Raw genomic sequence first — 26857 nt, 5'->3', positions numbered from 1 at the left:
ATGGTATCTCATTGTAGTTTTGATTTGCATCTCTCTAATAGCTAAATGGAAACCCTAGTAGCATAGTGGCTAAGTGCTATGGCTACTAACCAAAGGGTTGGCAGTTCGAATCCACCAGGTGCTCCTTGGAAACTCTATGGGGCAGTTTTACTCCGTCCTATAGGGTTGCCATGAGTCAGAATTGACTTGATGGCAACAGGTTTTAATAGCTAATGATCATGAGCATCTATTCATGTTTGTTAGCTGCCTGAATGTCCTCTTTAGTGACATGCTTGTTCATGTCCTTTGCCCATTTTTGATTGGGTTATTTGTCTTCCTGCTGTTGAGTTGTTGAAGTTTTCGATATATTTTGAAATTTAGACTCTTATCAGGTATGTCATTACCAAAGATTTTTTCCCAGTCTATAATCTCTTTTTTCACTTTTTTGATAAAGTCTTTTGATGAGCATAAGTATTTAATTTTTATGAGGTCCCAGTTACCTAATTTGTCTTCTGTTGTTCGTGCATTTGTAGTTTTGTTTGATAGTCTATTTCTGCAAAAAATAAGATCCCATAGTTTTGTTGCTATGTTATCTTCCAGAAACTTTATAGTTTTAGCTTTAAGATTTATGTTTTGATCCATTTTGAGTTAGTTTTTTTGTATGGTGTGAGGTATGGATCCTGTTTCATTTTTCTGCAAATAGATATTCAGTTTTGCCAGCAGCATTTGTTAGAGACTATTTCTTCACCAGTGAATGGACTTTGACCCCTGTCCCAAATCAGCTGCCCATAGATGGATGGATTTACTTCTGGAATATTCTTTATTCATTTAAAGAGGTCAGAGTCTTAACCCCATTTTTGCTTCCACTACAGCTCACTCTGCCTTGCAAAAACTCTTCCTTGATTTCTAAATTTTTGGAATTTTCTTGGCAGGATTTGCTAAAGCTATTCTTAACTTCTTAATAACCAGTTTTGGAGTTTTCTATGATAAATGCCTTTCAAAACTGGTAATTGTAAACACCATATGCCTTTTCTTTGTTTAATTTTTCTCAAGGCTTCATCAAATTCATATTTTTACTTTAAACAAAAAGATTAGCACTTCAAAGTTTATACTTGTTAAAGAAAGACGATGCTTTTAGGAGCCCAGGATCTGTAGTCAAACTCATTGAGTTTGAATTCTAGCTCTCCAACTTATAAGTAGTGTGTTTTGGGAAAGGCGGCCAACTTCTCTGTGTTTCAGCCTTCTCATCTGTGAAATGAAGCTAAAATGGGATGTTGTTAAGATTAAAGGGATTGATTCATTTAAAAGGGCTTACTTAGAACATTTCTTGGCACAGATAAACAATAAATGTTAGCTATCATTATTATTATTATTGTTGTTGTTACTGTTTTATTGAGGGTTATCAATCCCCTTGAGCCCTGGTGGCACAGTGGTTAAAAGCTCGGCTGCTAGCCAAAAGGTCGGCAGTTCAAATTCACCATCGCTCCTTGGAAACTCTATGGGGCAGTACTACTCTGTCCTATACGGTCACTATGAGTTGGAATAGGCTCAATGGTAACAGGTTTATAGATGTCTCTTGGGTAGCTCAGCACTTCAAGTTCCCTCTTCTCATTACTCAGAACCAGCCACCAGGGGCACTCATGATCAGGTCCCCGGAAGATCAAATTCCTGAGGGGCTGCACAGGTGCGCTGTGTTCCTGGCTTTACCCTTGTTTGTTCTTTCCAAGCTGGAGACACAATTTAAGCAGGTTTAAGAGCAAGTTAAGGAGCTCTGGTTGTGCAACATCAAAGCACTTGGAGGCTAACCAAAATGTTGTCGGTTCTAACCCACCCAGTGTTTCCACAGGAGAAAAACCTGGGGATCTACATTCAGAAAGATTATAGCCTAGAAAACCCTATGGAGAAATTCTACTTTGTCACATGGGGTTGCTTTGAGTCAAAATTGACTCTATGACACCCAACAAAAACAAGACCAATTTTCAAATCCATCCCTATCCTCCTTACCCCACTACTACCACTACTACCTGATAGTGAAGAGACTGGACCTGTGGATTTAGCTTTCCCTTCATGTCTGGTAATATGGGCCTGTTCACCCAGCACTGGGTATCCAATGAAGTTTTTTTAGCTGATGTCTTCTCCCCTTCTCCCTTGGTACTTCCCACCACAGTTCCATTTAGGGGACTCCTTAGTCCAGGCCTCCTTGTGTCCTCTAGGTGCTCAGAGACATCCTGAGAAATCCTCTTGGGCTGGTCTCCTCAAAGGGCACCAGAAAGAATCACAAGTCTTAAACTTGAGAGACTGAGATGATGGTGAGATGATTAAAAAAAAACAAACAAGAGGAGGTGGGGCAGGTTCGGCAAGGTAAGTCAATATGCCAGGGAGATCCTAGTGTCAGAGTTAGAGATTCTGCAGGCATCCTCTTTGACAGCACAGATTTCTGGATAAGCCAGAGCAATTTGCGCCAGTAGGCAGGTTTCTCAGCTTTGCTGAGCTTCAGTGTCTTCATGTGTAAAACGGAGTTAATTATATTTCCTACTTCATAAATTTGTTTTTATAAAGACTTGTTAAGTTTCTATCTCTCTCTCTAGCTAGAACTTTACCTACAGCCTAACACAATGTAAGTATTCAACAAATATACTTAAAAAAAGGAAGAGTGCAGTGTCTCTACTCAAAGCAGCTAGGCTGGGCTGTCTCTGCTTTCTCTCTACTTGCACTAATCAGTAGCCATCAAAGACATCTGTGCCCAGATCAAATCAACAATTTTAGAGATGGCTAACTTCCCGATGGTGTCCCTGGATGGCATGAATGGCTAAGCGCTTGACTACTAGCTCAAAAGCTGGCAGCTCAAACTTACCCAGAGGTGCCTCAAAAGGCAGGTCTGGTCATCTTCTTCCAATAGGTCACAACCTTGAACATTCTGTGGAGCAGTTCTACTCTACATGGGATTGACATGAGTCGCAAGTGACCTGATGGCAACATACAACAACAACAAGTCTCCTGATGCTAACCTATTCTAGTCAAGGGGCTAGATACAAACTGGGGCCTCCCAGTAAGTGGGGTGGGAGAGATTGATGGTGAAAATGAAATGATTTGTGTTCATGGAAGAGGATTAGGTATGACCTGAAGGATTTATTCTTAAATTCCAGGTAAAACATAAATGTTAACAAGAACCTTTGGGAGATAATGTTGCTCGTTCAGATTCAATCAAGGATTATGTTAACCTCTACAAAGTGTCTCAAGCTACACCAGGGACATTCACCTTGTTATTTCATTTGTAATCTGAGTAAAAATAATGACGAAGATGGGGCCTAATTAAGACAAACATTTTCCTGTAGTGTCACCTGCATTGCCCTGACTGGGTACTTACCTGACTTCTTGCATGTGTAACAACTCTGCTTTATAAATTTCCAGACCTGTAGCCTATGAGTACTTTAAGTGCTCTAGTTTTTGTTTTTTTTTCCAACTATGTCTCCCCAGTTGTACATTAATCAGTCTGTGCTCAGTGTTCCTGGATCCTAATAGCACCTCTTAGTGTTATCAGTGCTAAGGTCAGGACTTCCCTGCCATTTTTATTTGAGAAAAACCAAACCACCAAACCCACTGCTGTCGAGTTGATTCCGACTCATAGCAACCCTATAGGACAGAGTAGAACTGCCCCATAGAGCTTCCAAGGAGTGCCTGGTGGATTTGAACTGCCAACCTTTTGGTTAGCAGCCGTAGCTCTTAACCACTAAGCCACCAGGGTTTCCTTTATTTGAGAGGAAGCAGGAAAAACATTAACATGAATTCATACTGACTATAGAAACTTCTCAGTCGTGAATTATTTCTAAAAGCTCTTGTCTGATCTTTCAGCAAAGAACTTGATCAATTAGTGAAAACTGGCCAGAAAGGATAGGATTTAGAAAGGATGGATTTAGAGCCAGGGAGCACTAGTCCATTGCCTTCTACCATGTGGAACTAGGCCAACTAACTCTTCTTCCTTTACTGGCTTAATCCCCGAATTTTAGGTTCGGTGCCATCGACCAGTGAAGTGCTTATATCAGCATTTGCCTTCAGGGCACCCCTGCCCGTTGTATTTTATCGCCATTTATATTTTTGGTTTTGACGAATAAGTTTTGTTTATTTGATTGTTTGGTACTTTGGTGATTTCCCTTATTTCCTGTGAGCAATACATTTTATCCAGGACCTAGCTGTTTCACAGAAAGAAAGTCCTGAAAAGCATTCAGTTCTCCACACTGCTCGGCAAAGTGCTTCCAGTAAGTTTATGATTTGTAAATTTCATGGGCCTGTATCTTTGATCCATCTGGAATATATGCAGATGTAAAGTTATTCTTCCACTGTAGTGATCCAGTTCTTCACTGTCTCTATGTGTCTCTAACATTTCACACTTGGCTCTCTACGAGCAGGTGCCCTTTGCAAATGTGTTAGATACATGGATTCCAGAGAGTTGTTGTGTATATTTTTGTGCTTTCCCATCTAACAGCTTGTGTTGTGTGGGTACCTTCATTTGTGACACACTCCCAAGTGACTGTCATAGGAATAATGAGATTCGAAACCTGAACTGACTGGGGCATTTTAATGAACTGTTGTGGTTGCTGTCAGGGAAGCAGTTTTATGAACCACGTTAAGGCTTGTCACTATATACTGTGTGCATGTATTTTTAAATTCTGAAAATGTCCCAGAATTCCAAGAAATATCAATGATATCTGATTTATACCTGACAAATTGAGACATTTCCAAAACCTAATAAATGCCAAAGCCAAAATCTGACACACGTGGTAACAGATTTGTGGTAATATTCAGAGCTCTTTTTGGAGTTCTTTTGGGAGCCTAAAGAAGAATGCATAAAGCTCTATTTTTGGTATCTTTTCTTCCTGCTTCTTATTGTTCAGCACTGTGAAGAATGCTAGGTGGCATTTTCTCATTTTATATCAGCATGATATTTGAGTGAGGATGTTAATCATTTTTAGGGGCACTTTAAATAACTGTCTAACAGCCTTCATTCAGCTCTACTAGAATTTGCTGCACAAGATGTGTGCTGCTCTGTGGCTGGATGCAGGTTGCCAGCTGTTTTGGTCTCTGCCCATCATTTTTTTTTCCCTCCCCCTCTCCCCTACCTGAGCCCACAGCTTTCTCAGTCCATATGGACTCAACCACTGCCAGCTTCTAGTCCAATTCTAATTTGAGGCATTTTATTGAGCGTTCCTCCCTCTTCAGGTGATTTAGGACATAGTGTCTCAACACCAAACCACAGGCCCCAAAACAGTGCCTTGAGCCACTTTTGTTGCCAGTCTGAGCTGATGCATGGTGTCCCAATGATGAAAACTCAGAGCCTACCTTTTCTTCTAAGTAACAGCCTGGAATTCTCTCTTGGCTCTTGAAGTATTGCTCTTCAACACAGATGGGTCCCTTTGTTTGGCAAAGGCTTTGGTTTCACCACCTAAGAAATTTGAAAACATACTTTTCTCTCAGGTTGTTGTATTTTTATTACGGTGTCCAAATCATGTTTTACTAATATTAAAACCTTCCCAGAACCTCTTCAAGGAAATCTGTTTCCTGGGGACAGATTTCTCTAGTGCTGTTAATGCCTGGATTTCTGAACAGTGCTCAGAATAATTTCTGTTGTCAAGCTCCTATCACCTGCTCAGTATGTCTCATTATTTATCTCAGATCCATCATGACAAATTTTTACTAGACTTGAGACCAGAGTTTGCCGAACCCTTAGACACTGGATTGTTGTCAGTTTAGTGGGTAGATCAAGTACCAGCCCTGGTCCTTCCCCATAACTATTTTAACTTTACCCTTTTGCTCTGCATTTTGAGGAATATTATGTATGACTCATCACTGGGTCTCACTGGAGAAAACGTTGATTCAAAATTCATAAAAGATATGAATTTCCAAAAACTCAGAACTGACAAATTAGGAATTTTTATCTGTCTAGTATAATATCTGGGTTTTAGTATAATATCTGGGTTTTAGTATAATATCATTTATTAAATGTGTTCTGATTTATTAAGTCCCTTGATTCTTTTCTTCTTCAAAAATTCACGAAATGTTAGATGGAATGGGACTTTGCATAATTTCAATTTACAGATGAGGACATAAAGGTTTGCAGTGCTAAAATGTCTTGTCGTAGCTCACACAGAGAGACAGAGCTGGAATCCAGAATTTAGCAATGAGTATGTGACTCTGTATCTCAGTGCTCCATTGATTAATAGCTAAAGGATTCCAGTAGCCTTTAAATATCAAGGATGGAACACTGAACTAAATCAATAATGGAAAACAAGCTTCAGAGGGAGTTTCAGTGTTACCAAATTAATTGTTTCAAAAGCCAAGGGAAACCATCAGCTTTTAGATGCAGACATTAGTAGCCATTAAGACGATGTCAGCAGAGGCAGCCAGCTACTAAAATTTGGGAACATGCTTCCTTCTTGGAGTTTGTATCTGTCTTAATGTTTTCCAAACACAGTTCCATAAAATACTTACATCTTTGACATAACAGTGATAATTAATTAAAAATAGTATGAATCATGCACATATATGTACTTTGCCGAAGTACATTATTGTTTAATAATAGTTCTCTAATTGTTATTATTCTTATTGTCTATCGTTATTCATCACTGAAGGCCTAAAAATCTTACGTCACTGATACACTGCATGCATTTTTACCTTGAAAATATATACAGAGAGAAATACTCATGGGGAATATTTTGCCATTTAGACAATGTAGGAGTACTTTGTTCCTGTTTAATTATTTTGAATTCTGAAAATGACTGGGAAGCATATTCTAAAGCCTAGGCTTATATTCAGCTCAAGTTGATGAGACACACTGGGGTAAGTGAGCAAATAACCCCACAGGAATATAGGAGGAAAACTGCTGAGTGAGTGAGTAGTGTGGTGTGCTTCATTAGGCATAAGGAAACCAGATTCCTGTCTTTTGTGGCTCCATCCCTAGCTACTTGCGCTATCTGGTAGACCAGATTGCTCTCAGTCTCTCTGCTGCATTTCCAACGTGTAGAAACCATATGTGATTATTTTTATTATAATTAAAAATATAATGAAAATACAAAAGTAAAAGACTTTTTATCAGCAATGGCAAAAACACATAGTATCAAGTTGGGACTAAGGCCATAACCTCACAAGATTCTGGCACCTAAAGTTGGCAATAGGGTTCCAGCCTTCAGTGCCTCGGGGAAAAGTAGATAGAATATATCCCACAAGGGGCACATCACTGGAGACTGTGCTTCCCCATTCATAAATGGAGGCTGTAAAATCTTGATTGTCCTGTTTAAGGTTGAATGCAAATAAAAAGGTTGAAGGGAGAAAGCAAAGAATCATAAATGTTTAGAAACCAGACAAATACTGGATATTGACTTCATTTCTGAAAATGTGAGATCCATGAAGATATATGAAACTTGCTTCTGATTCATGGACCTCTAGAAGCCGAGCTGAGACTACTTAAAAACAGCCCAAAAGGAAAGGAGGGATGAGAAAGAAAAAGAAAAAAAAAGCCATGAAAAATAAACACACCAACAAAAATTACAACATGCCTGACAGATTCCAATCTCATGATATAGATTCTCCCTCACTGCAAAGAAACCACGACAAAGCAAAAAGAATGCACTCATGAAAATATAAACTAATTAAGTAATTTAGAATGTATTCTAAATAAACATGATTAAATCTCCTGAAGAATTAAAGGACAAAATACTATCCATAAAACAAAAGTCAGGGCATTAAAACAAAAACAGGGAGCTGTGAATCATGAATCAATTATATTTTTCGCAATATTTTAAAAAAACTAAAATTGAAATCACAATAAATATTATAAGAGTTGGAGAGAAAAATTGTAACAGAGAACTTTGAAAATTACCTGGAATACAGCTTAAAAACATAAATAAAAACAGAAAAGGGAAGTTCAGAGAAATAGAACGTAGGTTTAGATATTCTAGTAAACTATTGGAGCTTCAGAGGGAGGAAAAGAAAGAGAGACAGAGAGTGATTAACAATAGCCAAGATTCAAGAGTCCTCACAGTGAGAGTATCTGCAGTGCCATGTATAACAAACAGAAGTTCACTCAGGTTAGATCTTACATTACTAACATCGCTAAAATCTATACCCAACTAAACTCTTATACAAAAACGAGGATGAAGGAAACATAATTTTGGGCACTTGGAGACTAAAATATATTATTTTTACCAAAGAATTTAATTGAAAGTGCTCTAAAAGGTATATTTTAGCAAGAAGAAAAAAGAAAAAGTATAAGAAAAAATGTTTAGCAAAGATGTCCATTAAAGTATATCAGTAAACAAAAAAAAAAATGAATGTAAATAGAATAATATTTTGTGCACATATTTAAAAATAAGAGGAATTAGCAGACAACATATAAAATGAATAGCTCAAATTTACCAAGTCTTACTGAAGAGAAGGTTAGAGAGACGTAATAAGTTTTAGACTTTATTAAAATACATTAGGTTAAGGAAGTATGTTGACAAATATTTAAGAGAAACCCCAATAATGAAAACAAAAGCAAAAACTTTCTTAATCCCATGGTAAAATCCCATGGTAGGCAGGAATAAAAAGGGGGCAAAAATTAAATGAAATACATAATAAAATTGTTGAAGCAAACCCGCTATATCATTAATCACAATAAATATAAACTGCTTAAATTGATCTACTAAAAGAAACTCTAGAAATAACTACAAGCCACTTATAATTGGCATATTCAAAATAAAATGGCACAGAAAGGTTGTAAAGGAAGGAATGGTATCTTATTAATGATAGAGTCAAAGTTGCAGAAATTCATTAGCGTGACAGCTAACTTGTCTTATAAATGAGACCTGGAATAAGCCAAATACACCTATCCAGTCACTGGCCATGCCATACAGGGCAGCATCTTCACTTGATTGTCCTGATTACATGGCCAAACAGGAGATAGCTACAGCTTTCTACGAGTAGGCTATTCTTTCTAGTAAGAGATATCCATCACCTCCTGAATAGTGAACGAAGCGCTGTCAGAGGCTTGGAGATGCTTGGGAAAAATCTCTCCGCGTGGACCCCAGAAACAGGGAAAGTGCATTCCTCTTAACAGGATAATTGAAGCAATTTAATTTCATTAATTGAGGAAAATCCTCAAGAAGGCTAGTATTTGATATTTATACATAGCTTTTTTTTTTTTTTTTTTAGTATAAAGAGCTACAGGCTTTTGAAGGCTTGAATTCAATACTTAGGGGTGTAACTTTTTAAAATTTTGTGAGTTTGGACAAATTACTTAACTTCTTTGAGCTAATGTTTCTTCATCAGTATAGAGGGGAGCATAACCTCTTTTCACCCAGTGATTTTTGTGAAGCTTAAATGAGGTGATGTAAAGTACACATGTAAAGAACTGCTCTTAGGGTTATTTTCTGTGTGTGTGTGTGTGTGCACATCCGTAGGATATTTTCCGTGCTTTCTGAGTGGAACTTCCTGGGGTGCTTCTTTTTCTTAGGCATTTGTTTGGCTGCCCCTGCCCTCCTGGCAGTGCTGAGGGGCCTCCTTCATCTTTCCTTCTGGTGCACACTTCATTACATACATTCAGCACAGGCCCTCACACACCTTTATTGACTGGCTTTTTTTTTTCTCCAAACATGGATGAATGGCAGGTGTCACAGATCTTTTCTAACTTAATATATGTCTCTGGTGAAAAGCACTTTTTCAACTTGAAAACTTTTCCCAAGCCCTGAAGGTTACTTCCTTCTATCAAAATGCATCCTTTAGTTCTCTGGAATTGGTGGCTTATTAAATCACTGCTGAGCTCTAGGTGCTCCAGTGGAGAAAAATCTGGCAGCTTTTACTTTCTCTAGTGATATGTCTCAGGCTTTAGACAAAATATAAGTGGAGAAGTGTCTGAACAAAAGAAAAGGATTTATTAAAATCCTTTCTGTGCTGCTCCTTAGCCCAGCCACCTGAGAAATGTCATCTTCATGCATCTATGAATGTCACAGAGAGATCTGAAATGTGGTTGAGATTACAACTAGGTTAAAACTTGCAAAAGGTTTTCTTTTTCTGAGAAATCATTTTGTCATTATGTTTATCAATCTAAGGCTTTTAAAAGAAAGCTCTCTTCGTTAATAATTTATGGAAAGAAAAAACTGAAGATGCAAGTATGCATTTTTTATTCTCTCGCTCAAAGCTGAAGTGCTTTTCCCTAAAATCCTAATGCTAAAATTAATTCCATTATTAACCTGGCTCTTGAGATATTTTACAAAGCTCTTCCTTATAAACGGATATGGAGATGCAAAATATTTGAGTTTTCCTTTAAGCCTTCTAAGTGAATTCTACAGATGATCTCGTTTTTTAGCAAGCCTCTGCTCAGTGGTCCTCCTCCTGGCTGTTGCTAGTTCTGCACCCTTTCTTCAATCTCTGCAGAGCCGTGGTGGCACAGTGGTTGAATCTGACTACTAACCGAAAAGGTTGGCAGTTGGAATCCACCAGCTGCTCCTTGAGAACCCTGTGCAGCAGTTCTATCCTGTCCTATAGGGTTGCTTTGAGTAGGGATTGACTCAACAGCAAGGGGTTTGGCTTTTGTTTTGTTTTGGTTTCTTCAATTTTTGCCTGAAATCTCAGGCCTTTTCTACTCCTGCTTCTTTCTGGCATTCTATATCCACTCAGCGGCTAAGACTGCTTTGCCCATCCTAACTGGAGGTGCAGGGTGGAGGATCTACTTGGACCCTCTATCTGGAGTGTCTCCCTTTCCAGAGTTCTCTAATCCTCCATTAAGAAAAGGAACTCTGACCTTGGGTTTAGGAAACTTTCCCCATCTATTATTAGTCTTCCAAACTGAGCAGGTCTCTTGGGTGTCTTTTAGATTGGGGTAGTTTGGGGGGTTTTCCTGCTTACCAGTATGCATTTTCTCTGTTGAATACATGAGATTCCACTTAATTTTTATTCTCTGAACCTTTTGTTTATCTCAGGTTAGGGATACATGGTGCCAAAGTATCATGGTTTTTCATAGAATAAAAATTGTTTGGAAAAGTGGTTGTGTCAGTTCAGTTATAAACAAAACAAACACCAGCTCTGTGTCTCTTGATAGTCACGGCATCGGGGAATATCAGTAGAACTATTGTGTTTGCTTCTTGGCATCTTAAGAATGAATTTTTCACTTATAAATCTGCATGACATAGATAAGGTCTTAGGCCTATGTCTCTGCTCAGTTATTTAATCAGGGGACGCTGTCCATTCAGTCATAGAAGAATAAAGCTACAGGCAAAAGACCCTTGTTTGTTATTTTGTTGTTTGTTGTATGCCGTTGAGTCCATTCTGACTCACAGTGACCCTATAGGGGGCAGTAGAATTTCCCCACAGGGTTTCTAGGCAATGATCTTCACCAAAGCAGATCACCAGGTCTTTTCTCCTGCAGAGCCTCTGGGTGGTTTTGACCCTTCGACCTTTCGCTTAGCAGTCAAGCGTTTAACCATTGCACCACCAGAGCCCCTGCTTTGTTAATTAAAGGAAAATATATGAAGATTTCTGGGAATGTTCTTTCTTTTGGAGTTACTTTTCCTGGGGATCGATGGCTTGAATTTGATTCAGAAATGATCTCAATTTCCAAATAAGTCCTTTTAGTGTCTTTTAGGTTTCAAGGCAGAGGTCCGGTGGTGCAGTGGTTAAGCGCTACGGCTACTAACCAAAACGTCAGCAGTTTGGATCCACCAGCCACTCCTTGGAAACCCTAAGAGGTAGCTCTACTCTGTGCCACAGGGTCGCTATGAGTTGCAATTGACTCCACTGCAACGGGTTTGGTTTGGGTTTTTAGTGTATGTTAAGGAATTAATTTTCTACATGTCTGTTCTCTACCTTTTCTAAGTATTAATCTTCTTTCAAAGGGTTACACCTTATTCACTATTGGATGCCAGACCTCCTATAAAAACTGTGGAAGCTACACAGAAAATTATTTCTTTAACTACAAGGTTGACACATTTAACAGCAAGAAATACAGGTGTTTTCAGAAGACAATAAGCTTAAAATGGAAAATAATCACAGGTAACTCTCATTTTTTTATTGTAATGTGGAGGAGATATATCTCCCAGTATGCAAATTTTAAATTAGCCTGTAGTCTTCTTTAAAAAAAAAAAAAAAGTCTGCTCACTACCAGTAAAATACTAATAAGAGATTACCTCTATTTTTTACTTCAGAAGTATTAATAAAATAACCACAATTCTCTGTAGAGAGCAGAGAGATTAAGATATTGATGTTCAACACAAAGCCTGTAAAATGTATTTTGCTTTCTTCATGCCTCAGCCTCATTTATTTCATTCATGTAGCTTTAGAGCTGGCAGAAGCTTTAAAGTTCATCTGCTCACCTTCCTCCTTTTACATATTAGATTCAGAGTCATGACTTCACCAGGACCTCAAACCTGTTTGAAGCAGAGCTGATATTTGGGTATTATGACTTCTAGGCCAATGCTGTGTCCAGCGCATCTCAATGTGTCTCTTTGACCTTGTGCTCTCTTTTATCTTTAAAATATGAACTGGCTCAGCTGTGGTAAAGGAGACTAGAGGAAAAAAAAAAAAAAAAGTAAATATCAAAGTTGGGAAATAATAGAGTTTTTGTTTTGAAAACTGAAGACTAGAAGGCATAGTTTATATAGTCTATATATGCCATGGAATTTTAAAGTGTAGTCTTCTAATGTTTTAATATGTCTGAATCAAAATGGAAATTCTAGGGTAGACTTTTAATCTAAATCAATAATTTCAAACTGCATTTCTTAAGAAACTAATTTTAATGGATGGCACTTGAAATTTTTTTTTAATTAATTTTTATTAAGCTTCAAGTGAACATTTACAAATCCAATCAGTCTGTCACACGTAAGTTTATATACATCTTACTCCCTTCTCCCACTTGCTCTCCCCCTATTGAGTCAGCCCTTTCAGTATCTCGTTTCGTGACAATTTTGCCAGCTTCCCTCTCTCTCTATCTTCCCATCCCCCCTCCAGACAAGAGTTGCCAACACAATCTCCAGTGTCCACCTGATTTAATTAGCTCACTCTTCATCAGCATCTCTCTCCCCCCCGCTGACCAGTCCCTTTCATGTCTGATGAGTTGTCTTCGGGGATGGTTCCTGTCCTGTGCCGACAGAAGGTCTGGGGAGCATTGCAACCGGGATTCCTCCAGTCCCAGTCAGACCCTTAAGTATGGTCTTTTTATGAGAATTTGAGGTCTGCATCCCACTGATCTCCTGCTCCCTCAGGAGTTGTCTGTTGTGCTCCCTGACAGGGCAGTCATCGATTGTGGCCGGGCACCAACTAGTTCTTTTGGTCTCAGGATGATGTAGGGCTCTGGTTCATGTGGCCCTTTCTGTCTCTTGGGCTCTTAGTTGTCGTGTGACCTTGGTGTTCTTCATTTTCCTTTGCTCCAGGTGGGTTGAGACTAATTGATGCATCTTAGATGGCCGCTTGTTAGCATTTAAGACCCCAGACGCCACATTTCAAAGTGGGATGCAGAATGTTTTCATGATAGAATTATTTTGCCAATTGACTTAGAAGTCCCCGCAAACCATGTTCCCCAGACCCCCGCCCCTGCTCCACTGACCTTTGAAGTATTTATTTTATCCCAGAAACTTCTTTGCTTTTAGTCCAGTCCAACTGAGCTGACCTTCCATGTATTGAGTATTGTCTTTCCCTTCACCCAAAGCAGTTCTTATCTACTGATTAATCAATAAAAAACCCTCTCCCTCCCTCCCTCCCTCCCCTCCTCGTAACCACAAAAGTATGTGTTCTTCTCAGTTTTTACTATTTCTCAAGATCTTATAATAGTGGTCTTATACAATATTTGTCCTTTTGCCTCTGACGAATTTCGCTCAGCATAATGCCTCCCAGGTTCCTCCATGTTATGAAATGTTTCACGGATTCGTCACTGTTCTTTATCGATGTGTAGTATTCCATTGTGTGAATATACCACAATTTATTTACCCATTCATCCGTTGACGGACACCTTGGTTGCTTCCAGCTTTTTGCTATTGTAAACAGAGCTGCAATAAACATGGGTGTGCATATATCTGTTCATGTGAAGGCTCTTACTTCTCTAGGGTATATTCCGAGGAGTGGGATTTCTGGGTTCTATGGTAGTTCTATTTCTAACTGTTCAAGATAACGCCAGATAGATTTCCAAAGTGGTTGTACCATTTTACATTCCCACCAGCAGTGTATAAGAGTTCCAATCTCTCCGCAGCCTCTCCAACATTTATTATTTTGTGTTTTTTGGATTAATGCCAGCCTTGCTGGTGTGAGATGGAATCTCATCGTAGTTTTAATTTGCATTTCTCTAATGGCTAATGATCGGGAGCATTTTCTCATGTATCTGTTGGCTGCCTGAATATCTTCTTTAGTGAAATGTGTGTTCATATCCTTTGCCCACTTTTTGATTGGGTTGTTTGTCTTTTTGTGGTTGAGTTTTGACAGAATCATGTAGATTTTAGAGATCAGGCGCTGGTCTGAGATGTCATAGCTGAAAATTCTTTCCCAATCTGTAGGTGGTCTTTTTACTCTTCTGGAGAAGTCTTTAGATGAGCATAGGTGTTTGATTTTTAGGAGCTCCCAGTTATCTGGTTTCTCTTCATCATTTCTGGTAATGTTTTGTATTCTGTTTATGCCTTGTATTAGGGCTCCTAGGGTAGATCCTATTTTTTCTTCCATGATCTTTATCGTTTTAGTCTTTATGTTTAGGTCTTTGATCCACTTGGAGTTAGTTTTTGCGCAAGGTGTGAGGTATGGGTCCTGTTTCATTCTTTTGCAAATGGATATCCAGTTATGCCAGCACCATTTGTTAAAAAGACTATCTTTTCCCCAATTAACTGACACTGGTCCTTTGTCAAGTATCAGCTGCTCATACATGGATGGATTTATATCTGGGTTCTCAATTCTGTTCCATTGGTCTATGTGCCTGTTGTTGTACCAGTACCAGGCTGTTTTGACTACTGTGGCTGTATAATAGGTTCTGAAATCAGGTAGAGTGAGGCCTCCCACTTTCTTCTTCTTTTTCAGTAATGCTTTGCTTATCCGGGGCTTCTTTCCCTTCCATATGAAACTGGTGATTTGTTTCTCTATCCCCTTAAAACATGACATTGGAATTTGGATCGGAAGTGCGTTACATGTATAGATGGCTTTTGGTAGAATAGACATTTTTACTATGTTAAGTCTTCCTATCCATGAGCAAGGTATGTTTTTCCACTTAAGTATGTCCTTTTGAATTTCTTGTAGTAGAGCTTTGTAGTTTTCTTCGTATAGGTCTTTTACCTCCTTGGTAAGATTTATTCCTAAGTATTTTATCTTCTTGGGGGCTACTGTGAATGGTATTGATTTGGTTATTTCCTCTTCGGTGTTCTTTTTGTTGATGTAGAGGAATCCAAGTGATTTTTGTATGTTTATTTTATAACCTGAGACTGCCAAACTCTTCTATTAGTTTCAGTAGTTTTCTGGAGGATTCCTTAGGGTTTTCTGTGTATAAGATCATGTCATCTGCAAATAGTGATAACTTTACTTCCTCCTTGCCAATCCGGATACCCTTTATTTCTTTGTCTAGCCTAATTGCCCTGGCTAGGACTTCAAGTACGATGTTGAATAAGAGCGATGATAAAGGGCATCCTTGTCTGGTACCCGTTCTCAAGGGAAATGCTTTCAGGTTCTCTCCATTTAGAATGATACTGGCTGTTGGCTTTGCATAGATGCACTTTATTATGTTGAGGAATTTTCCTTCAATTCCTATTTTGGTAAGAGTTTTTATCATAAATGGGTGTCGAACTTTGTCAAATGCCTTTTCTGCATCAATTGATAAGATCATGCGGTTTTTATCTTTTGTTTTATTTATGTGGTGGATTACATTAATGGTTTTTCTGATATTAAACCAGCCTTGCATACCTGGTATAAATCCCACTTGATCAGGGTGTATTATTTTTTTGATGTGTTGTTGGATTCTATTGGCTAGAATTTTGTTGAGGATTTTTGCATCTATGTTCATGAGGGATATAGGTCTAAAATTTTCTTTTTTTGTAATGTCTTTACCTGGTTTTGGTATCAGGGAGATGGTAGCTTCATAGAATGAGTTGGGTAGTATTCCGTCATTTTCTATGCTTTGAAATACCTTCAATAGTAATGATGTTAAGTCTTCTCTGAAGGTTTGGTAGAACTCTGCAGTGAAGCCGTCTGGGCCAGGACTTTTTTTTGTTGGAAGTTTTTTGATTACCGTTTCAATCTCTTTTTTTGTTATGGGTCTATTTAGTTGTTCTACTTCTGAATGTGTTAGTTTAGGTAGGTAGTGTTTTTCCAAGAATTTATCCATTTCTTCTAGGTTTTCAAATTTGTTAGAGTCCAATTTTTCGTAGTAATCTGAAATGATTCTTTTAATTTCATTTGGCTCTGTTGTGATGTGGTCCTTCTCGTTTCTTATTCGGGTTATTTGTTTCCTTTCCTGTATTTCTTTAGTCAGTTTAGCCAATGGTTTATCAATTTTGTTAATTTTTTCAAAGAACCAGCTTTTGGCTTTGTTAATTCTTTCAATTGTTTTTCTGTTCTCTAATTCATTTAGTTCAGCTCTAATTTTTATTATTTGTTTTCTTCTGGTGCCTGATGGGTTCTTTTGTTGCTCACTTTCTATTTGTTCAAGTTGTAGGGACAGTTCTCTGATTTTGGCTCTTTCTTCTTTTCGTATGTATGCATTTATCGATATAAATTGGCCTCTGAGCACTGCTTTTGCTGTGTCCCAGAGGTTTTGATAGGAAGTATTTTCATTCTCGTTGCATTCTATGAATTTCCTTATTCCTTCCTTGATGTCTTCTATAACCCAGTCTTTTTTCAGGAGGGTATTGTTCATTTTCCAAGTATTTGATTTCTTTTCCCTAGTTTTTCTGTTATTGATTTCTAGTTTCATTGCCTTGTAGTCTGAGAAGATGCTTTGTAATATTTCGATGTTTTGGACTCTGCAAAGACTTGTTTTATGACCTAATATGTGGTCTATTCTAGAGAATGGTCCATGTGCACTAGAAAAAAAAGTATATTTTGCAGCAGTTGGGTGGAGAGTTCTGTATAAGTCAATGAGGTCAAGTTGGTTGATTGTTGTAAGTAGGTCTTCCATGTCTCTGTTGAGCTTCTTACTGGATGTCCTGTCCTTCTCCGAAAGTGGTGTGTTGAAGTCTCCTACTATAATTGTGGAGGTGTCTATCTCGCTTTTCAATTCTGTTAAAATTTGATTTATGTATCTTGCAGCCCTGTCATTGGGTGCATAAATATTTAATATGGTTATGTCTTCCTGATCAATTGTCCCTTTTATCATTATATAGTGTCCTTCTTTATCCTTTGTGGTGGATTTAAGTCTAAAGTCTATTTTGTCAGAAATTAATATTGCTACTCCTCTTCTTTTTTGCTTATTGTTTGCTTGATATATTTTTTTCCATCCTTTGAGTTTTAGTTTGTTTGTGTCTCTAAGTCTAAGGTGTGTCTCTTGTAGGCAGCATATAGATGGATCGTGTTTCTTTATCCAGTCCGTGACTCTCTGTCTCTTTATTGGTACATTTAGTCCATTTACATTCAGCGTAGTTATAGATAAATAAGTGTTTAGTGTTGTCATTTTGATGCCTTTTCATGTGTGTTGTTGGCAATTTCATTTTTCCACATACTTTTTTGTGCTGAGACGTTTTTCTTAGTAAATGGTGAGATCCTCATTTTCATAGTGTTTGACTTTATGTTAGTTGAGTCGTTACGTTTTCCTTGGCGTTTATCTTGAGTTATGGAGTTGTTATACCTTTTTGTGGTTACTTTATTATTTACCCCTATTTTTCTAAGTAAAAACCTAACTTGTATCGTTCTATATCGCCTTGTATCACTCTCCATATGGCAGTTCAATGCCTCCTGTATTTAGTCCCTCTTTTTGATTATTGTGATCTTTTACCTATTGACTTCCATGATTCCCTGTTTTGTGTATTTTTTTTTTAATTAATCTTAATTTGTTTGTTTTTGTGATTTCCCTATTTGAGTTGATATCAGGACGTTCTGTTTTGTGACCTTGTATTGTGCTGGTATCTGATATTATTGGTTTTCTGACCAAACAATCTCCTTTAGCGTTTCTTGTAGCTTTGGTTTGGTTTTTGCAAATTCTCTAAACTTGTGTTTATCTGTAAATATCTTAGTTTTGCCTTCGTATTTCAGAGAGAGTTTTGCTGGATATATGATCCTTGGTTGGCAGTTTTTCTCGTTCAGTGCTCTGTATGCGTCGTCCCATTCCCTTCTTGCCTGCATAGTTTCTGCTGAGTAGTCTGAACTTATTGACTCTCCCTTGAAGGAAACCTTTCTTTTCTCCCTGGCTGCTTTTAAAATTTTCTGTTTATCTTTGTTTTTGGCAAGTTTGATGATAATATGTCTTGGTGTTTTTCTTTTTGGATCAATCTTAAATGGGGTTCGATGAGCATCCTGGATAAATATCCTTTCGTCTTTCATGATGTCAGGGAAGTTTTGTGTCAGGAGTTCTTCAACTATTTTCTCTGTGTTTTCTGTCCCCCCTCCCTGTTCTGGGACTCCAATCACTCGCAAGTTATCCTTCTTGATAGAGTCCCACATGATTCTTAGGGTTTCTTCATTTTTTTTTAATTCTTTCATCTGATTTTTTTTCAGCTATGTTGATGTTGATTCCTTGGTCCTCCAGATGTCCCAGTCTGCATTCTAATTGCTCGAGTCTGCTCCTCTGACTTCCTATTGCGTTCTCTAATTCTGTAATTTTATTGTTAATCTTTTGGATTTCTACATGCTGTCTCTCTATGGATTCTTGCAACTTATTAATTTTTCCACTATGTTCTTGAATAATCTTTTTGAGTTCTTCAACAGTTTTATCAGGGTGTTCCTTGGCTTTTTCTGCAGTTTGCCTTATTTCATTTGTGATGTCTTGAAGCATTCTGTAAATTAGTTTTTTATATTCTGTATCTGATAATTCCAGGATTGTATCTTCGTTTGGGAAAGATTTTGATTCTTTTGTTTGGGGGGTTGGAGAAGCTGTCATGGTCTGCTTCTTTATGTGGTTTGATATGGACTGCTGTCTCCAAGCCATCACTGGGAAACTAGTTTTTCCAGAAAATCCGCTAAAAAAAAAATGCAGGCACATCCCTTTCAGAGTTCTCCCTCTGGCTCAGGCTATTCGGATGTTAATGGAGCCGCCTGGGGAGGGTGGGGGAGGGATCAGAGAGCTAGGAGTGTAGCACCTCAGAATATAGCCAGAGTTGCTTGTCTTGCTTGGAATGACTATTATATCTGAGATTTCCATGGGGTGTGTCTCCTACGTGTACTGGCTGTGTGGAGATTGCCCCCGGGGAGTCTGGCCTGCTTGAGTCACGGTCAGATCCTCTGCTGTCAGCCCCACCCCCTAGGTTAAGGCTCCCCTACTTGGACGGTGCACTCCCGACTCTAAAATCAGTCGCTGTCTCCCGGGGACTCCCTGTCCTGCCAGCCGCGTCGTGTGCCGCCCCCGCGAACTGGCTGGGACCCCCCCAGGGTCAATTCAGGGGGATGGAGCTGCTTCCTGCGCTCACGCCACGCCCGCACCCGCCAAAATCCCGGTGGGATGGCTCCTTGGCTGGGACGTTGCTCTCCCCACTCCAAGACCAGTCACTGCCTCCCGGGGACTTCTCCCACCGGCTGCGCTGCCACGCCGCCCGCGCGAACTGGCTGGGCGCCACCCACGCGAACCGGCTGGGCCCCATCCCGGGGTCAATTCAGGGGGATGTAGCTGCTCTCCGCGCTCACGCCACGCCCGCGCCTGCCAAAATCCCGGCGGGACGGTTCCCCGGCTGGGACGCTGCTCTCCCCACTCCAAGACCAGTCACTGCCTCCCGGGGACTTCTCCCACCAGCTGCGCCGCCACGTGGCCTGCGCGAACCAGCTGGGCCCCCTCCCGGAATGAGTTTGGGGGCTAGGGCTGGGCCCCTTGTCTGTGCCATCTGCTCCCCTGGGCTCTGCCCCGAATCGGGCTCCGAAGGTCACCTAACTGGTACGCTGGCTCCAGGCTCTGAAACAATCGCTGCCTCCCCGTATTTGTTCGTTCTCCATCTCTAAATCTGTGTTTATTGTTCAGAGTTCGTAGATTGTTGTGTATGTGATCGATTCACTTGTTTTTCCGAGTCTTTGTTGCAAGAGGAATCCGCGGTAGCGTCCACCTAGTCCGTCATCTTGGCCCCGCCTCCCCGAAATTTTTTTATCATATATATATGTATATATATATATATTTTATAGTGTATATATATGTGTATATATATATATGTATATATAGAACATATATAAACTTCTTGCCATCAACTTGATTCTAAATCATAGCAACCCTATAGGACAAAGTAAAATTACCCCATAGGGTTTCCAAGGAGCGCGTGTAGTGGATTGTAACTGTTGACATTTTAGTTGGCAGCTGAGCTCTTAACCACTGAGCCGCCAAGGCTCCAGCACACACACACACACACACACACACACAAGAATGCTGAGTGAAACAAAGCTAAACAGGTTTATTTACTGTAGAATTTTCCCAAACCTTTGCCTTGATAATATGGAATGTGTATCTTTCAGGGTGGGTAGAGCACTCGGCGTTTCTCAAAATTATGCAACCAGGAATTCCTTTTTCTTCCCCCCAATGTCTTAGTCATCTAGTGCTGCTATAACAGAAATACCACAAGTGGATGGCTTTAACAAAGAGAAATTTATTTTCTTACAGTCTAGTTGGTTACAAATCCAAATTCAGGGCATCTGCTCTAGGGGGAGACTTTTTCTCTCTGTCAGCTCTGGAGAAAGATCCTTGTCCTCAATCTCCCCATGGTTGAGGAGCTTCTCAGTGCAGGGACCCTGTGTCCAAAGGATGCACTCTGCTCATGGTGCTGTTTTCTTAGTGGTATGAGGTCTCCAACTTTCTGCTTGCTTCTTTTTACTTTTATCTCTTGAGGGATAAAAGGTTGTAAGGGCCACACCCCAGGAAAACCCCCTTTACCTTGGATCGGGGAGGTGACCTGAGTAAGGGTAGTGTCACCATCCCACCCTAATCCTCTCAACAGAAAATTACAATCACAAAATGGAGGATAACCAAACAATACTGGGAATCATGGTCTAACCAAGTTGATACACATATTTTTGGGGGAGACATAATTCAATCCATGACATTCCACCCTTTGGCCCCTAAAAAATCACATGCTTGCAACATGCAAAACATACTCATCCCATCATATTATAGCAAAATTCTTAACTCCAAGTCCAAAATCCAAAAACTCCTCTTCATCTGTGAAATCTAGAATACAAGTTATCTGCTTCCAAAGGTACAATGGCAGAACAGGCACAAGCTAGACATTTCCATTACAAATGAGAGAAACTGTTGGGAAAGAAGGGATAACAGGCACCAAGCCAGTTAACAGTAAAAAAACATTACATTAGCGCTCAAGGCTTTGAAAATAATCACTGTTCCCTGAGACCATTTACACAATAGCCCTGTCCTCCAGACTACAGGCATTGGCCACACTCTCCAGAATCTGAGTGGCGGCCCCTTGGCCCTGGGCTTCAGCTCCACCTTCTAGGCCCCCTGGGACAGCAACTCTGCTCCCTCGGCATTAGGCGCACAATTCCCCTAGTCCATCTGAGTGGTACCTACACCCTTAGAAGCACCAGAGGCCATGGCTCCATCCTTTGAAACTCTTGAGGTCATGGCCATACTTTTTGAGACTGAGGCAGCTCAGCTTCTTGTGTTCCTTCTCTCCTGAGCTTCTGTTCCCTAGTTTCTTGGCCTCTCGGCTCTTTGGGCCTCGCACCTGCATCTGCCCTGCTGGGGCAAGTGTTCCAAAGTTCTGCAGCTCCCCTGATAAGTGCCTAGAGGCACCCCACTCCACCAGAAACCTCCTGCATACAGGCACGCTGTCTCACGCTGGTCTCCTGGTTCTGCTGCTGCCACTTCTCTTCCACTGCAGTTTCTCTGCCACTGCTGGTTCTTTATCCACTCACAGTTTAAAGCCCCCTCCACATTTTAGGTCTCTGTTAGAGCAGCACCCCATTCTTTCCATACCAAATTCTGTTTTAGTCAACTAGTGCTGCTATAACAGAAATACCACAAGTGGATGGCTTTAACAAAGAGAAATTTATTTTCTCACAGTCTTGTAGGCTAGAAGTCCAAATTCAGGTCGTCAGCTCCAGAGGAAGGCTCTCTTCCCCTGGACTAGGAGCTTCTCTGTTCAGGAACCACAGGTCTAAAGGACACGCTTCTCTCCTGGTGCTTCTTTCTTGGTGGTACGAGGTCCCCAACTCTCTGCTTGCTTCTCTTCTCTTTCTTTTTTTCTCTTGAGAGATAAAAGGTGATGCAGGCCACACCCTAGGGAAACTCCATGCAGGGAGGTGACCTGAGTAAGGGTGGTGTTACAATCCCACCCTAAACCTCTTAACATAAAATTATAATCACAAAATGGAGGACAACACAGAGTACTGGGAATGATGGCCTAACCAAGTTAATGCCCATATTTTTTGGGGAACATAATTCAATCCATGACACCCGATTAAATACATAATAATACCTTTGGGACTTCTCATGTATTTGAACATTATGGGAGACTCTTTTTATCTGGTTCAGCTTAAATTCTATCTGAATGCTGATGACTTTCATATTTTTATCTTTGCCTCTGATTTCTCCCTTGAGGTCCAGGGTCACATAACTGTCTTCTTAACATCCCCATTTTGATATCTAATCAGTATTTCAAATACCATGTAATCAAAGAGACTCCTTGTAGCCACCACTTGTATTCATACACTCAACCCATTTTTTCCAAAGTAGTCCCAGTCTCAATAAGTTACACCACTCTCCACACAGTTGTTCAAGCCAGATTTTAACTAGTTGTCATCCCAGAGTCATCTTTTCCTTCGTTCACAGGTTGGATCCTCCAGAAACATATGCTGAGATGTTTTGGTGTGGAAGATATTTACTGGGGATAGATACCTGTGAAAGGATTGGCAGAGGGAAAGTTGAATTACAAATGCAGGACCAAGAATGTCTCAGCCAACCAAGCCGGAAGCTGTGGAATGAATAACATCCATCAGAGTTCCACCATGTTAGGCTGAAATGGCTGCTTCTTTAGCCCCCTGCCTCACTAAGTCACCATTTCAGGTTGTCTGTGGAAAGGTATGACCCGGCCTCGGGCAGTTTCCTGACAAACCTGTGCTGATCAGTACTCTACTGAAGTCTTGAGGATCTGCAGAGTCCTTTCCCTGAGCAGCATCCTCCTCACTGGTCCTCTGTCTTACTAACTCTAGCTACCTTGATCTCCCAGGACTTTAAGCTCCACTCCTCAACGCACAGTAGTCTCTTCCTCGGTTTCCTTTTCTCGCTCCTTGACCTGGTGACTCATTCAAGCTGTAAACAGAGACAATTATGAGGTTTTGTTTCCCATCTTTCAAAGATCTTTGTCCTTTGTTGTCTGATGTCTAACGTGATTTTTGTTGTTGTTGTTGTTATTTTAGGTAAGAAGATGACTAGATCCCTGTTACCTCTTCTTGGCCAGAAGCAGAAAGACGTACCTGGAGTTTATTTCTGGAACTCTGCTCTGAACAGTTTGATTGCTTTTATGAGAAGGTATTTCCTTGCAACTCTGATTACATCTTGCACCATCCTTCCATCCAAAACAAAGTCTGTGGTAATTACCATTATAGTCTGAAAAAGGAGCACTTGGTGGTGCAATAGTTAAAGCACTTGGCTGCTAACCAAAAGGTCCGCAGTTCAAACCCACCAACTGCTCCATGGGAGAAAAGACCTGGCAATCTGCTCCCATAAAGATTACAGACTTAGAAACCTTAGGCACCGTTCTATAGGGTCGCTATGAGTCGGAATAGACTCCACAGCACGCAACAACACAGTCTGAAAGACTCTTCTTGACCTTTTCCTTTCTCGTGTCTCCTTTATCCTATCTCTCCCGTCCTTTCAAGAGGAAACGCACACACACACACACACACGCAAGCACGCATGTCACTTGTTTTCACTTAGGTATTGTTACAGATATTTACCAGTGAGGGTAAAGATACATCTTACTTCAACTCATCTTGTCTAAAATAGCTTAGTGCAGCTCTGTCCAATCAAACTTTCTGTGGTGACTGAGACGTTCTATATCTGCATTGTCAAAGGTAATAGCCAATAGTCACAGGTAACTATGGAGACTTGAAACATGTCTAGAATGACTGAGAAACTAGATTATTAATTTTGTTTACTTTTAATTAGATTTAAATAGCCACATGTGGATAGTGGCTATTGTATTCGACAATACAGGCATAGAATTTACTTTTTCTGGAGGCAAACAGCAGTTTAGAATGGTGTAGCTCAGATCTCCTTTATCTACCTTTTTTTCCTAAGTGATGCACCACGACAGAGCAGGGTCGAAAGCACAGGCTGCTCTATTTACTGCCCACTACTACCACTTACTAACTATATACATATGAAACTCTTTGAGTTTCAATTTTTGGGGCTAATGATACCTCCAAATAGGTTGCTGTAAAGTTAATGTCAGATAATGTGTGTAGTGCATACTTGCTGCTCAATAAATATTAACTTTTTTCTTTCCCTTTTCTCTCTATATATTCTCTTAAAAATGGGAACGTTTCTGAAGGCTATGGAGTCTTAAACCACTTCCATCCAGAGGTGTAACACGGGTATGGCAGGTTTAACAGGTATTGCACTGGCTCTGGGTGCGTGGTGCAACTGAGCAATTCCTATTAACCTAGTAAAGTTAGCGGCATATCTAAGGAAAATGGTGCCCATGGCAAGCCCTGAAAATTGTGCCCCTGTCCAAACATCTGACACCCTGCTTTTAGATAATGTTACCATAATATCAGCTCAAAAATACAAATCAAGCTCGTTGATCTTTTAATGAAGAGCACATTATTGTGCCTGAGGAAGGACATTGGGCCGAACCAGGTTAATAGAAACTGCTCACTGGCGCCACACGCCCAGTGAGTGTAATACCCTAGATACACCATTGCTCACCTCTTAGGATTATTATTACACAGGGAAAAGAAGAGAAAATGAGAGAAGTAATTAGACTATACTAGAAGAACTAGGGTGAACCAAAGACAAACTTTGTCAGCTTGAAGTGCCAGCAGAACAGTACAGCAAGAGATAACCAAAACGAATTCAGTCTCAAGAAGAGAGGTAGGGTCTGTCTCCCAGGTCATATGAGCATCCATGTGGCTCCTGAAAGTAGACAAAATTTCCTTCAACCTGCTGTCCCTGAGAACACTCCACTAACAACTGTCTTCTATTTCTAACACTTCATGTTCAGCTCAGTAGGGCTGGTAATATTAATAAACTGCATCAACTCTGGAGATCAACAACAACAAACGCTTATTTAGCTTGTCTTTTTAAAACGTCACAGACACACTAGAGACTTAATTTCATTGATTTCTCTTTTGTTTGTTTGCTCCCCTAGTACACTCGTCTGGAGTGGAACATGGCCAAGAGCTCTCAACTAGCAATAAACTTCTCTTTTCACAAAGTGACCGCTGTTCAAGATTGTTTCTCTGCTAACGACGTGTGATCATTAAGCTGGGTTTTCTGTTGGCAGTTGTAAATGCCCATTAGCATGCGTACATAGCACTGCATTTTTGTAAAATACTATGATTTGGGAGCATGATACCAGGTGGTGGAGAAGCAAGAGTTTATGTTCTCCTTTGCTACATTCTCACCAGCTCTATGGGTGAGCCTGCAAAGCTCTAGCAGGGCTCTTAGCCTTATGGTTAATATGCTCAGCTGCTAATGGAGGGGTTGGAGGTACAAGACAACTCAGCAGTGCCTCAGAAGAAAGTCCTGGCGATCCACTTCTGAAAAATCAGCCATTGAAAACCTGATGGAGCACAGGTCTACTGTGACACACATGAGGTCACCATGAGTCAGAATTGACTCTACAACAACTGACATTGGTAACCTCAGATTACCCATCTTTTCCTAAAGGAAAAAAAGAGAAAGAGAAATGGAAAAAGTACTAAAACAGGGATCATGGTGCTGTACAGGAGTGTTGTGTGGAGAAATGAGATCACAAAAAGCAAAGAAGAAACCTCAATGGGCTACGTGGCCTTTAGTATCCAGAACTATTGCATTCGTTGAAACCGAATTTCCAGAATCTTAGATGCTTTTGAGCATCAATATATGTCTGATCTCATTTTTTAAATTTAGAGTAAAACAATTTTAAAGCTGTAATAAAGTTTGGCACTTTCTAAAAGAGGTTATGTACCAATTTTCACATCCTGGGAAGCAACAGTGCGTTAGCTTATGCTGTTAGGCTAACTAGTTTGGGGGCAGAGCTAAATTAAAAAAGGCTTTTCCTGCCATCACTCAATTCTGAAAACTGTAACTCTATTTCAAGTCTTTAAAAATCTAGCCTCCACATAGCTGCACCGCTATGTTTGTACTAGCAAGTACCCTGCAGAACACACACACATTGAACTCATTAAAACGGCAGACCAGACTCAGGGGAATCCTGCAACCCTGGCCCACCGTCTGCTCATATTGATTGCCAGCTATGTGCTGAAACTCACACAAAGTCACCTGGAGATGAGAAAATACAATGAGATTTATTTGTCATTGCGTTTCACCTTTTATAGCAAAAAAAAAAAAAAAAAAAACTTTCTCAAGTCCTCCATGTATTTTGTGCAGTGAACTTTTATAAAATATTTCTATTGTTCCTGGCAAAGTTAAAATACCATTTGGAAACACAGCACAGAAAGTATGTAAATAAGGCTCTCCATTTCTTTCAAAGGTGAAAGTTATGGAAATAAATTGAAACCTGACAATAAAAGTGCACTTTTAGCATAGTTTAAATTATCACATCATAGGTGAGGGAAACAGAAACACCAATGAGGAAAATCT

The 26857-nt window shown here is 39.9% G+C and overlaps 1 long non-coding RNA gene across 2 annotated transcripts in view; it reads left to right on the top strand.

The window, feature by feature from the left end:
- The window catches only part of LOC111749759 (uncharacterized), a 234607-nt gene extending 208077 nt beyond the window's left edge, over window positions 1-26530 (top strand). Inside the window, exons 1-3 of one of the 2 annotated variants that reach the window (XR_002784961.2) lie at window positions 22889-23128; window positions 23467-23578; window positions 25422-26530. This is a non-coding gene — a long non-coding RNA (uncharacterized LOC111749759). Of the gene's footprint in view, window positions 1-22888; window positions 23129-23466; window positions 23579-25421 lie in introns of those variants that run through there. The other variant, XR_010322607.1, reaches the window with a different exon arrangement.
- Window positions 26531-26857: the final 327 nt, after the last annotated feature.

Source organism: Loxodonta africana, chromosome 8 (assembly GCF_030014295.1).
Source record: "Loxodonta africana isolate mLoxAfr1 chromosome 8, mLoxAfr1.hap2, whole genome shotgun sequence".
Taxonomy (NCBI): Eukaryota; Metazoa; Chordata; class Mammalia; order Proboscidea; family Elephantidae; genus Loxodonta; species Loxodonta africana.
Note: the sequence above shows the minus strand (reverse complement) of the source record. Positions and strands in the feature narration are given on the sequence as shown.